The sequence below is a fragment of the Amphiprion ocellaris genome, chromosome 4 (genome assembly GCF_022539595.1).
Source record: "Amphiprion ocellaris isolate individual 3 ecotype Okinawa chromosome 4, ASM2253959v1, whole genome shotgun sequence".
NCBI lineage: Eukaryota > Metazoa > Chordata > Actinopteri > Pomacentridae > Amphiprion > Amphiprion ocellaris.
Genome location: NC_072769.1, coordinates 33,371,404 through 33,384,818, shown reverse-complemented (window position 1 = coordinate 33,384,818; position 13,415 = coordinate 33,371,404). Strand labels below are relative to the sequence as shown.

General features: G+C 37.7%; 1 long non-coding RNA gene across 1 annotated transcript in view; it reads left to right on the top strand.

The window, feature by feature from the left end:
- LOC129348717 (uncharacterized) overlaps positions 1-11,089 on the top strand; it is a 196,929-nt gene extending 185,840 nt beyond the window's left edge. Inside the window, exon 3 of the long non-coding RNA XR_008601372.1 lies at positions 10,906-11,089. This is a non-coding gene — a long non-coding RNA (uncharacterized LOC129348717). The remainder of the gene's footprint in view (positions 1-10,905) is intronic.
- Positions 11,090-13,415: the final 2,326 nt, after the last annotated feature.

Here is a 13,415-nt window from a genome sequence, read left to right as displayed (position 1 = left end):
CTGACCACTTATAGGATCCAGATCCACAGGTTGGGAACCACAGTCACAGTTAAAATACTTGGAGTGTCTTTGCCCTCTTCATAATACCTTTCTTATAAAAAATTCACGTCAACTATTATCTCATTTGTAGAACCTTTTTTGCTGATCGTTATTCAGTGTCCAACCACTGAAGGTCCTTCCAGAAAAGTAGTCTTGAAAAGTACGAAGCAGCAGTTTAGAGTAAACAGAAGAACTGCCAGGAGGAAGAAGGAAGAAAGTTGAAACTGAATGGATGAGAAAACCAAGTTTCATCAACTGTATATCTCAAGAAAAAAGTAAGCCTGAGAGCAGCCTGACGTAAAACCAGAACAGCACACACCTATATATCACTAAAATTTTAAAACAAGGACCTCACATCCTCACTGTTCCTGACATGACAATGACATGGAGAGAATGAGTGGCAGAAGCAGATTCTTACTACACTATTTCTGAGTGTTTCATCATGCCCCAGCTGCCAGACCTGAAGCTATGAGGATTTTCTTGGAACATCTCGGCTTTGCTTTTTAGACAGAGAAAAGGCCTTGGTTCTCTCATTGTAGTTCTGGCTTGAGCAAAGAGATGTCTCCACTGGCCCTGCAGGGTGAAATATTGGCTCAAGTAGCTCTTGCTGGTGCTCCTTTTTTATGTGGTTAGAAAGCACTACACCTTAGAAGAGTGTGATCCCTTGACTGAGAAGGCACTTCTAAGATTTCAGGCAGTGGAAATAAAATTCTACAGCTGATTCCTCCACCACAGATTAATGATGTTTGTACTAATACATGAGAACAACTCACACAGTCTCCAGACATGTGCATAGACCTATAAAATGTCAAATCAGCATGGTGATAGAGCCAAATTAAAACTAAATTAATACATAATGCATAATAATGCAATAGCACAAGAAATCTAGTATGTATCCCACTCAGTATGTTAAACATTCCTTTATAAGACAGCTACAGATGATCCAAGATCCAAACCGCTCATGACTTAGAAGACATTGCTGATCGTGCAATGACTTCTAAGGAACAGAGTTTAATGTCTACTGCTACTACACATCACCTAATCCTAGAGGACCTAATTCATTCTTCGCTTAAAGCTATGATACAGTGATTAAAAGTTTACCTGGAACATTTAGGCGAGCGGCCATTATTCATCAGCTGTTTCTCATTTAGACTCAACTGCTAACAAGCTGGCAGCTATGTTATCCATCAAAAACTCAATTTTAGAATGATTAATCATCCAGCCCTATTGAAGAAAAGTACACTGCAAAGAAGGGATTCTCTTTATGTAGTGTCACTGGACCCCACAATGACACAGGCAGTGTCCGAAATCACACCATATTAAATGAAGCATGGGCGAACGTTCAAGAAGATCTGTTCCTTCATGTTGTGTTTTTATCAATCTATGGATGAACATGTGCTGCGCCTGCTGCTCTGTTTCTTTAATCACTTCTGTTTTCTCATGCTGTCAAAATTCTTCACATTCTCCCGTCACTACACTTGTCAAATGATCTTTCTGCCCACGTTCTTCAAGCCAATCAGTCTGGTTCTTTAAATAAAACTGTATTTCTTTCATTCTGCCTTTTCAGACTTACTCATGTATACTGATGTTGGGTTTGTGTGCTGGTATTTGTTACTGTAATGATGTTTTATCTTTGGATTAGGGATATCCCAATCAAGTTTTTTTTCCATAATCCTATCTGAGTCATTAAATTTGTTCTATCTGCCCATACTGAGCCCATTTTCCTGAATAATACACACTTTAAGGACAGTTTAAAGTGATTAAAATCAGTGAAACACTGTCTCAAACTCTCCTTTTACACTCCAGTCCTATAGGTATAGGTTTTAGAATACCTTTAAGCTGTTTTGTCAATCAAACAAACCAGGAGAGAAGTGGAAGAAGTACTGTGGTGTCACTTTACGTCACCTATATGAGAACAGACATAAATGTACATCAGGCTCAGGTTCGTTGTCAGTAAAGCAGATACTGAACAGCTGCTTACCAAATGCATTCCTACTTATAATGCAGGCCTCCAGACTGCAACCAAAATGGCTGCATAGAAGACCATTTATTGAGACTGTGTTAGTTTGTGTGAGTGCATGAAGAACTTTATGCTGCTATGAAGCTCCTCCAGTCGGCACGTGTACCTACTGTATTAGCTATTGTGGCTGGAAGTTGCACTCTTTATTCCTCACTGATTCAGTCTGTCTCTCCCTGCCCAATATGTGAAACAATCCATTTAGCTGTTACCATGTTCCAATGATGAAATGATTTATAGCTGAATATTTAATTTAAAAAAAATGAAAATGACAAGAGAGGAGGAGGAGGCTAGTGGAGAGGAAGAGGTCCTGACTCAGATTTACCTGATGATGAAGAGTTCAGGTAGAGTCAGAGAGATTCTGACTGAGACGGTGAAGATAAAAAAAGTAGCCTGCTAGATTCAATAACAATGGCTAATGTCGTGCTTGAGCTGCAAAACTGAACAAATATCACCAGCGGCCACAATTTTGGTACTCCACAATAAAATGTGGGACCACTTGCTTTCAACTTGGGCCCATCTGACATTAAAGCATCTTACTCCACTATTTCCCAACAAATTTTTGGTCACACACCTGTCTGAGTAAACTGCAGCCACAGAGCAAATATCTACCTCTGTGAGAGTGTTTATGGAACATCGGTGTGACTACCACAGCTGGCACTGACCTGATATGTTTTAATTGAGCAACAGCAGCTATTAATAGCGTCGAGACCAATGTTCCCTGTAATTTTTCCTGAGTCTGAGCAAACACAAACTCCCTGAGCGTCCCTTGGACCACTGTGAGCAACATCAGACGTGTGCACTGTGGTCACACCAGCATCACATCCATTCAAGTTACATGGTTCATTAAAAGAATCAAATTACAGCATTTACATTTCTGTTAAAACACTTTGTCAACAGGAGCCAGTTGAAGGCTGCAGTGATTTTAGTGACACTACAATGTATAAGAGTGAAGTTATTGAATATTTGTCTCTCTTTACTGTTGCAGCGGTTTTGCAAATTGCAGACGGACCCTGTTCACTCCATAGACACCAGTGTTATTCCTGTAGCTTGAAAGACAGCTACTTTTGATAAAACTGGGCTTGTAGCACATTGTCTGCCTTGCAACAATGGGAAAGAGGCACCTTTTCTGTTTTGACAACCGATATCTAATGAGTTATTGATGCTGGAAGTGTGAATATCTTTCCAACTTTACTGAACTTGGGGCCACTACCACCTAAGGAGTGATATATTTAATTTTGAAAAAAGCATTTAGCCATACTTAAAGCTTTAAGTGCTTTATTAACACGGAACTAAAAATTTTGTATTGTTTTATTATCACAGGTTCTGTCTGAAAAGAGGTGGCATCATTTTAAACAGTGAAATCAAACTAACAAAATGTAATGACCAACCAGTGAGCAATACTGGATTCTGCAAAAACATAAACAACTTTTTTTTAAAAATCTAAATCTTATCTTAACACAGTTAATGTATTAACTTATTTATGTGTGTATGCATTTATTTATTGATTTATTTAGTACTGTTAACATATCAGAGTGAGTTTTTCTTAAGATAGGCAAAGGCCATTTATTGATTACATATAGGCTATTAAATGTGTATGAAAAACTAAAACGCATTTTTAAAAAAACAATTTAGGCATTTATTGAGTCACTAAAATACTGTAGAGTACAGACCACATCAGCATGATTATAAGCATCCTCTGGTAAATTAACAACCAGATACTGATGTCTCTCACCATATGGACTTCAGGAGATGACTGGGGGATGATAAACTGTGACCTACTGGTTGGGTTCTCTCTGTTCTCATGTTTCTTACATGTTTGTCCCCTGACAGCCAGGTCTTAATGTTTTTTGAGCAACACACCATACTATGACGTTTTTACAATGATGGTTCTACTATGGAACCAGTTTGACATGTTCAGGTGTTCTTTGTGTGAAAACTCAGAGATTTCAGGTATCAGAAGGTGGTTTTCAACTTTCTTTGTTAACTTTCTGCTTCAACTTTAAACTAAATTTCCTTCACTAACCCAGCCCTCTGGACTTCCAGGAAGCTGTGTTCCTATTGGCTGTCCAGGTGGCTGTGTTCCTATTGGCTGTCCAGGTGGCTGCTTGGTGTCATCAGGAACACCTGAGCAGCTTGGTGTTATCAGGAACACCTGAGCAGCTCAGTGTCTTCCTGCTTTGTTTAGCTGCAGACAAACATTTCCTCTGCTTCTCTTCACCACAGAACCGGGTTTGGCTCCATTGCTTTAGTTTGTTCTTTAGGCGTTGGCTTGCAGCTTCCAGCAGTAAAATCGTCTTTAATGTGTTTCTTGGTGTGTTTTAGGGATTTGTACTGGATAGTTGTCTTGGTAAATGTGGTTCTTTAGCCACAGTTAGCACATGGTGCTAATGTGTGCATTGATTAGTGGATTTGGTGCAGCTGAGTTGTGTCTTTGTCTTGGCTGTAGTGAGTCTTCAGAGGTTTTTGGTCAGACACATTCTGTGTTCTTGTTTGTGAACCAACGTTGGTTGTCCAGAAGGTAAGAGTTCCTGTCCTGATTCTCTGTTTAAAGAGGTTCTCTGGTAGGCTGCAGGAGACTTTAGCGTTTGAGTTGTGCTAGTTTGGTTTTTGTTTGGTTTCATTTGGACGACTATCTTGAGGCCCCTCCATGTGGTTTAGTGAGGTTTTCTGGAACAGTTCTACAAAGCAACCTGCAGCAGAAGAGACTTTGAGAGTTTTTAGGAAGTTCTGGAGACCAGACTTTAGAGCAGCAGAAACATTTGTCAGCAGTTTGAGCAGGAGAAGGTGAGCTTCAGAGTAGAAATGAGACAGAAACCTTCTTTACCCGTGTGGTGAGGTCCTGTACCAAGAGTTTGAGCAGGTTGTGAAGAGTCTGTAGTTCTTTGGTCTGAAAGCACAAGAAGAGTCGACTCATTAAAGGAGAAAACAGGAGATATTGTTGGTTCTTCTGTCGCTCTGCAGTTTCCAGTTTCCTTAGACTGAATATCAAGTTTATATTTTAAATGATTTCCCATGTGAGCCCAAGAAGACTTCAATAAACTCCCTCCATCCCCTGGACACAACATATTTTATTACCATGTTAAATCTTTTTTTGAAATGTTTTTGAGTTTTAGCATAGTTTTTTCTCTTTGCTTGTTTAGCTTTGTCATCTGTGTAAAAGGTGCTAAACAAATAAAGTTGAATTGATGAACTGAATAATTGACAAACTCATGATTGTGACAACAGAGGATTTTTCATTGTGATTTAAGGGTTTATTTCATTTTTAAGGTTGGGGTTAAAATCTTGACAGAAAAAGATTAAAGAAATAAACTACATAACAAAATGCAATTAAATTAAAGGGAAAAAAATTAATACAATAAAACTTTTAAAAAGTTTTATTAAAAAGATTTAAGAAATTTAAGATGTAATTTTCTAATTAAACATTTAATTTTTTTAATTAAATGTTTTGTCTTTTTAAAGGTGTAATAATCTAATTAAATGTTTTGCATTTTTTAAAATGTTTAATATTCTTCTTGTTGAATTGTATTTTTTAAATGTTTAATTATGGAAAATATTTTATCTGTAAATTTTAATATTTATGTATTAAAAATTTTGTTTAATTTCATAATGACATGCATTGTATCTTGGTGAATTATCTCATTCAATATTTTGTCTGTTTAATATAATTTAATTGTATTTAATGTTTAACTCTATTAAACAGACAAAATATTGAATGAGATAATTCACCAAGATACAATGCATGTCATTATGAAATTAAACAAAATTTTTAATACACAAATATTAAAATTTACAGACAAAATATTTTCCATAATTAAACAATTAAAAAAATACAATTCAACAAGAAGAATATTAAACATTTTAAAAAATGGATTTAAACATTTAATTAGATTATTACACCTTTAAAAAGACAAAACATTTAATTGAAAAATTAAATGTTTAATTAGAAAATTACATCTTAAAGACAATAAAACTTCAAATAGGAATTAAACTGAAAATACAATGAAGCATTTAAAAGGAAAATGAAACATTAAAAGGGGGTAAAACATTTAAAAAGGAAAACCTTAACAAAGATTTAATCAAAAAATTAAACATTGGGAAAGAAAAATGATTTTTTCAAACAAGCCAATAAAACATTTGAAAAAACAACAATTAAATATTAAAAAGACAAAACATTTCAAAATCAGATCAGACATTAGAAAAGAATAAAAGGTGAGAGAAGAACAAAACTAAACACTTAAGAAGAATCAAACTAAAGACAAAACATTTGAAAAGACACCAGTTAAACTTTAGAAGATCAAATTAAACAGAAGAGACAATAAAAGGATGAAAAAGAGCAAAAACAGATAAAAGTCTTAAAGTGTTTTCTAGTCTGAAATGAAAACATCAAGTTGTTTCTTCAAACACTTCCTCTTTCTATGTTCTTGGTTTGATTGTGGACAGATTTACTAAGAACTCATTTAAGAAAACTGCTTTCCAGATAAAGTCTACTAGTAGTTGAAGGCATCAATCAAACTAATGTTACCTTCTGATCTCCACAAACTTTACTGTTCAGTGAAGAGAATCAAAGTTTGTTGAGGATTTCTAAAAAACCCACAGGTGAAGGTCTGAGAAGAACTCAGATGGATGGTCTAAATGAGAAATCAAGACTCATGGTCACAAGTTTTAAGGCTTCTGTTAACCAGAAAGTTCAAACTAACAGAGAAGTACTGAGAAACTTTTAAAACTTCAGTCCTCAGAGTGTCTGAAGGTTCAAACTAACAGAGAAGTAATGAGAAACTTTTAAGATTTCAGTCCTTGGACTGTCTAAAGGTTCAGACTAACAGAGAACTACTGAGGAACTTAGAGGATTTCAGTCCTTGGACTGTCTGAAGGTTCAAACTAACAGAGAACTACTGTGGGACTTAGAAAATTTCAGTCCTCAGACTGTCTGAAGGTTCAAACTAACAGAGAACTACTGCGGGACTTAGAAAATTTCAGCCCTCAGACTGTGTGAAAGCTCAGGTCCTGAGGACTCAGGAGGTGTGGAGGCTTTGGAAGGTCTTGGAACTGAGGGTTCCACCTCCAGCACAAAGGCTGAAGTCCAACCTCCTGAGAAAAACGGTCGAGTCGAGACTCGAGTTAAAAAAAAAACTCGAAAAATGACAAAAAATAGAAGATAAATGCGCAAAAAAAAGAAGAATTAGTATCTGAGCGAGTAGCTCAGGGGGATGAGAAGAGGACTACGAAGTGGAAGGTCGCAGGTTCGAGACCCACCACCGGCACTTTTGTTTGTCTTTGCCATGATTTTGAGAAAAGTTTAAGAAGGGTCTGGTCTTGAACCAGCGACCTGCAGCTCCATAGGCAAATCCTTAACTCACTGAGCTACAGATCAGATGAAATAAAATAAATTCGTCGTCCCTTTGGCATCGTAGTTCCTGAAGTGACCACATGGGTGGAGCCAAGGCGGAGTCTGGGTGGAGTCAGGGCGGCGAGTAGGCGGGGAGGTGGGTGGTGGCCTCCCCCCTCTACTCCCCCACCGCCCACCACACCTTCCCCCACCCGACGAGTTTTTCGAGTCGCCACGAGTTCTTCGAGTCTCCACGGGTTTTCCCGAGTTTCTGGAGTTTCCACCAGGTCGGAGGCAGAACAAGTTGTCATGAAGAGGTGTTGAAGTCGGCCAGGATGGACTGACTTTTTACAGCGACTAGAAGGAAGACCACTAGAAGAGCAGGTCTTTAACCACCATCCATAAAATCCATGGAGTCGCTCCAGAGAAATGAAGGGAGGTCAACTTTTATCAACCTCCATCCACATGTTCAACTTCATATCTTTACTTGGAGATTTTTAGCACCACAAACCTTTAGTATCACACTTTATTATCATTTATTGGGACTTTAATGGAATCCACCAGCAGATTTACTTTTTGTTGACAAACTTTATTCTTGTCGTCGTGGGACTGCAGTATTTAAAACTGTTCCTTCTATTTGACCTCATGTTTATTAGTTGTAGTGGAGAAAGTTATTTTAATTGTCGATTAATCTCTTAAAAACCAAATAATAAATTGGGTTAGTCAAGAGCTTCAAATTTCTTACTTTGTCATATTTTAAGTATGATAAAAAATATAAAAGCGTCTTGAGACAATTTGACCTGTAACTGGCGTTATATAAATAAAATTGAATTAAAATTGTATGTATCTTGTAATGGAGTAATTCAGCCATATATGTTGGAAAACACATTTTCTTTGTCCATTAATCTGTCGTTTTCTCCAGTAATTCATTTCTTGTTTTGGTTTATAAAATGTCAAACCCAAATATATTCAGTTTACTGTCATAAAAACCAAAAAGATTTACATTCATGATGCAGGAATCAGGCAGTTTTTCACTTTTTATCTTAGTTTAGTCAGAAAGATAGTTGATAATGTGTGAATTGTTGCAGCTTGTGAGCCATAGAAGGTTTTAATCTTTGGGGCCGAGTGTCAGAAAACAGTTAGAAACCAACATCAACAAAGCACTCAACAAAGGGAAATCCAACTTTTGCATGACAATGTCTAATTAAAGGACATTAATTTCCAATGTAAATGTGTGATATTCATCCTCTGGAGCTTTCTCTTCACATCGTCTTCCACCTGGACTGGTTTGGTCGGGAGCATGTGCAACAAACATTTGAAAAACTGCACTTTAACATCAATGAATGACACTGAAGTTTATTCTCTACATAAATGAGACTGAGTCTGGATGTGCTGCTCTGTCATTAACTCCTAAGTTTAGGGAAAGTTCAAACAAAAGAGGACAGTTCAGATAAGACTTGAGAATGAGCTTATTTTTAACAAACATCTCGGACTTTCTGAGCTTCAGCACCTCTAGCAAGATATTTTAACAACAAGCAACTCAAGAGATCCAGAAGTTGGAGAGAGTTAGCTTTAGCTGAGCCAAAGAACATGTGGGACACTAACCTAGCAAACATTTCAGACTTTTCTCTGTGAATTCTGAGAAATAATTTCCTATTTAATGACAGAGCTACACATCTTAACTCAGTCTCATTAAAACAGACTCGAAATCAGTGTCATCCATCCATATTAAAGTGCAGTTACCCAAAATGTTTGTTGCATGAGCTCCAACAAAACCTGTCCAGGTAGAAGGCCAGTTTGACAAACAGGAAGTGGAAGATTCCAAGCAGATTTATAGAAGGGGGAACCACACTGTACTAAGTATCGTCGAGTATAGAGGGGTGTTTTGTGTTTTTTTTAAGGCTGATAATGATTATTAGTGAGACATTTGGAGTAGATATTCATTTGCAGTAAATGAAAGTATTTAAAATCTTGAGTTAAACTTAGAAGAACACAAACTCTAACAGAAAACTTTGTTGATACGTTTTTGTTTTGTTTACAGATGTTAAGTTAAAGGAGTTTTATATAACCAATCAAATCACTCCAGAAGACAGAGCGACCACAGGTAGATCAAGGTTCAGAGCCAAAGTAGCACCATTTTTAAATGTATTTATTACCGTAAATCAGTAAAAAATAAAATACTGATAATCAGTAAATCAGTCAGCCCACAATTACTACAATCCTACAATGTATGTCTCTTTCCTTTGACTTGTTATTTGTACAATATACGATGTATATGATGGTGTTTTTTCATACCAAAGGCTATACTATGATGTTTCCTAGGAGACATACGATGCTACTCTGTTCTGGCCCTGCCCTCCTCTGTTGTTTTCTGGATTGTCCTCAGCTGCATGCCTTCGTCCAGCCGGCCTCCGTTGACTCGTCCTGCCTGCCGTCTCTGGAGCTGAAGCTGGATTGGAACAGACCAAAGTACAGTCCAATCACGATGTCAGCTGCCTCTCAAAAGGCTCCTTCATCTGGCAGGTGGCGGCACTTCTTCTGAGGGGAAGCTGAGCTGGCCCGGCAGAACTTTGGAGATGTGTTCCAGTGGTTGGTGGATGTGTGGGGAGATAGAGAGGGACCTTTGAATTGTTCACAAAGGAAAACAGGGAACCCATTGGTAGTTTTAGTTTAGGCTGCTACTGCGGTGTGTTTTTGGGTTTTAAGAGGTGAACAGGAAGAGTTTTTTTTTCGTATTGATTATCTTTTACTTTGTTCCTGGTTGGAATGCCCATCAATGTCAACAAGAAGTTCACTTTTAGTTCTGTTTATTTATGTTTATTTTACTAACACCCATTTGTTTTGTAACCCCCTCACATGTTGTGTTGTTGTAAACTTACTCTTTCAAATAAATTCTCGTCTAACCCTCTGGAAACCAGTGTTTGGACTGTTTTTGTGTTGCTCCTCACCTACTGACAGCTGTGGACTAAAGGCTATACTGTGACGTTTTTAGAGCGACATCCTATACTATGATGTTTGTTGGGCGACACGCTATACTATAGGCTTTTTTAATTGACGTATTACTGTGACTTTTTTTTGTTTTATTTTTTTTGTTTTTTTTAGCAACATATAAGAATTCGAACAGTTTTAAAAGTTACTATACTTTTACTTGTGCAATGAAATTATTATTCTATGGCCTTTTTTAGATGACATATTATACTCTGATGTTTTCTTGAATTACATACTATTTTGACAATATACTGCACTATGACAGTTTTTGAACCACATATCATACATGACAATTTTAGGCAACATCCTATCATTTTGCGCTTTTTGAACCACATAATAATCTATGTTTTGTTTTTTTTCTTGCCAACATGCTGTACTATGAACTACAGGCCATACTATGTTATTCTTGAGTAAAGCATACTATACTTTGACATTTTCTGAACTACATCCTATACTATGGTGTTACACACAGAGTGCTTTGGTTACATGTTGATTTATAATCTAGATTTTTTTCTGTGTTGTTTTTTGACAGGATTACCACAGACCTGACCGTTAACACTGTCAACACCCACCTCAGGGAGACGCTGCCTAAGATCTCAAGGCTGCTTGGTCGTGGTCTTTCTGGCACGTGCTCTTCCAAGATGAGCCGGGAAGTTTAACACTGATGGAATGACACCAGGTCTAAGCCGACAAACGTCCAATTCCTCCTCAACCCATAGTCTCTGGGAAACCTACATGGAGTAAGAAAAGTAGACAGAGAAGTAATTAAGTCTGTACACAACATATTAAAAAGAAATCATGCTAATAAATTAAGTACAAAGAACCGAATTCGCAAATATACTGGAGACCAGAGCTATTTAATTTGATAAGTATAACCTTGTTTAGTAACATTTCAATTATTTGAGAGCAGTCCTAAAGAACTTCCTGTAATCCCAATGGAAATGGGTTTGGAGGAAGAACATAGATGGTAATCTGGATATACATGTTAGGCTTTATAACTACTGTACTATTACAAATGCTGATACTACTTCTACGACTCTAACAGCTGTTTATACTACTACTGCTGCTTGTACTTTTAGTGTTACTACTACTGCTTGTACAACTATACTACAGCTACTATTAATCGTCTGGTATTTGGTTGTCAAGCTGCTAGCTCGCCTTAGTGTTTTGCTAGTGGCTAACTAGTTAGCTCTCATAGACTGGAAGCTCTCAACAAGATTTCATAATGAAAAAAGAGCCAAAAACTATTCTTACCTATGAAAATTCATTCCAAGTTTCCTTGTCTCAATCGTACGACGCAGTGTGTAACTGTATGCAGCACAGTGAGACGGCATACTTGTTGTTTCCGTTTTCACGCCGTCTACATCAACAGAATGCACTGAAACTTTTCCCCCACTAGCTTAGCCTCGCTGTAGCACGCAGCTCAAAGGGGCGTGTCCTATCTACTCATTCATATCTATGAGAACAACGGTGGCTGCACATAAGGACGCCTGAGGTTGATTAGCTGCGTAAATACCATTATATACAGTCTATGGTAAATACGTATGTGAATCGCATCATTGGCTGCAGCAGCCAGTCACCGGTCACTCACTGACTCACATTGAAAAATAGCACAGAATGAATTGCTACGTGTTTATTTTATTTACAATTTAGGTTGGATTTTTTTTTTTCTTTTGTGCGCAGCGCAGATTTTGTGTGCGCGGAGACCGTGTCAGCAGTGCGCAATTGCGCACGCATGCAGTTTAGAGGGAACAGTGGTGGAGACTCAAGTAGTTTCTGAAAGTGACACTTTTGCCGGGGAGCTCCTCTCATAGTTCAGTATTAGTGGAGCAGATAGCTCCAAAATACTTCGGTTTGTGATGCAAGCATTAAATTTTGCACAAATACTGTTTTAGGTCCACTTTTTAAAAAAAAAAAAAAGGCGCTGGCCACGCAAAATTCCAAGATGGCGGCCATTTTTCAGGATGGCCGCCACATGCACAGCAAATTCCTCTACTACAGTTAAATATTTGAAAAAGAACACAACATTAAGCCTTAAAAACAAAGTTTTTGTATCTAAGATTTTTAGTTTGATTATTCGTTGTAATGTAACACATCACAGCATAGTTATAACAAAGATAGTATCCAAGATGTCTGTCGCAAAACCAAAAAAAAAATGCTGATACCTCAGGAAACATTAGACATAGAATCCTATTTTGTGATCTATACCTAGGTTTTCGGAAACATTAAATCAGTTGGACATGCTTTTAGATTCCTTGTTCCCATGGGTATTGCTGAAACAAAGATGCAGTCCAAGATGGCTGTCACAATAGCTTTAAACCATTGTTCACCAACTAGCATTTGGAACAAAATTAAGATTTTTAGGGTTTACTTATTGATAGATATGGTTATAAACCATTTGTTAAAATTATGAAGCCTACACTTTGTTAGTGCTGGCTAACCAGTGTAACATGCATAGTCCATCTGCCTAAGCCCATGACACGATATGCAACAGGAGCCTACAAACACATGCGCAGTTGGCGTTGGTTTGGGTGGTGTGGTAATGGAAACGTGGTAAAGTCAGAATGCGGTCTCAGGTCTTATTCATGAACATCACAAACATCACAGATCACAAGTGACTTTGCCTAATAAAAGTTGGGTTTCTAGGTGCCCCCACCGTGCTCAGCACAAACTGGGGCTTAGCTCCTGCCATGCAGGGCCCTTACAGGGTACAACCAGTACATCCATCACTCCCTTTAACTCAATCAGGTGAAAAGCTGTTAAACCTCACAACTGCAACTGCATAGAGATGTGAAGCTCAGACCAAGTCTGTAGCACTTGCACCTCCCACAGCAGACTGATTTACAGTTGCACTTAGTCAGTTGTTGACAACTTTGAGCAATGGGAGAGTTGGCTGTCCAGAAGACCTCCCATTCTTTATAGATTCATGGCAGCCATCTTGGACAGCATCTTTGATATGAGCATTTGATTATGTACTAGAGCCAAGAAAACATTCCTATTAGCTTCTTTGACCCCTGAAACATCATACACTACACACATACA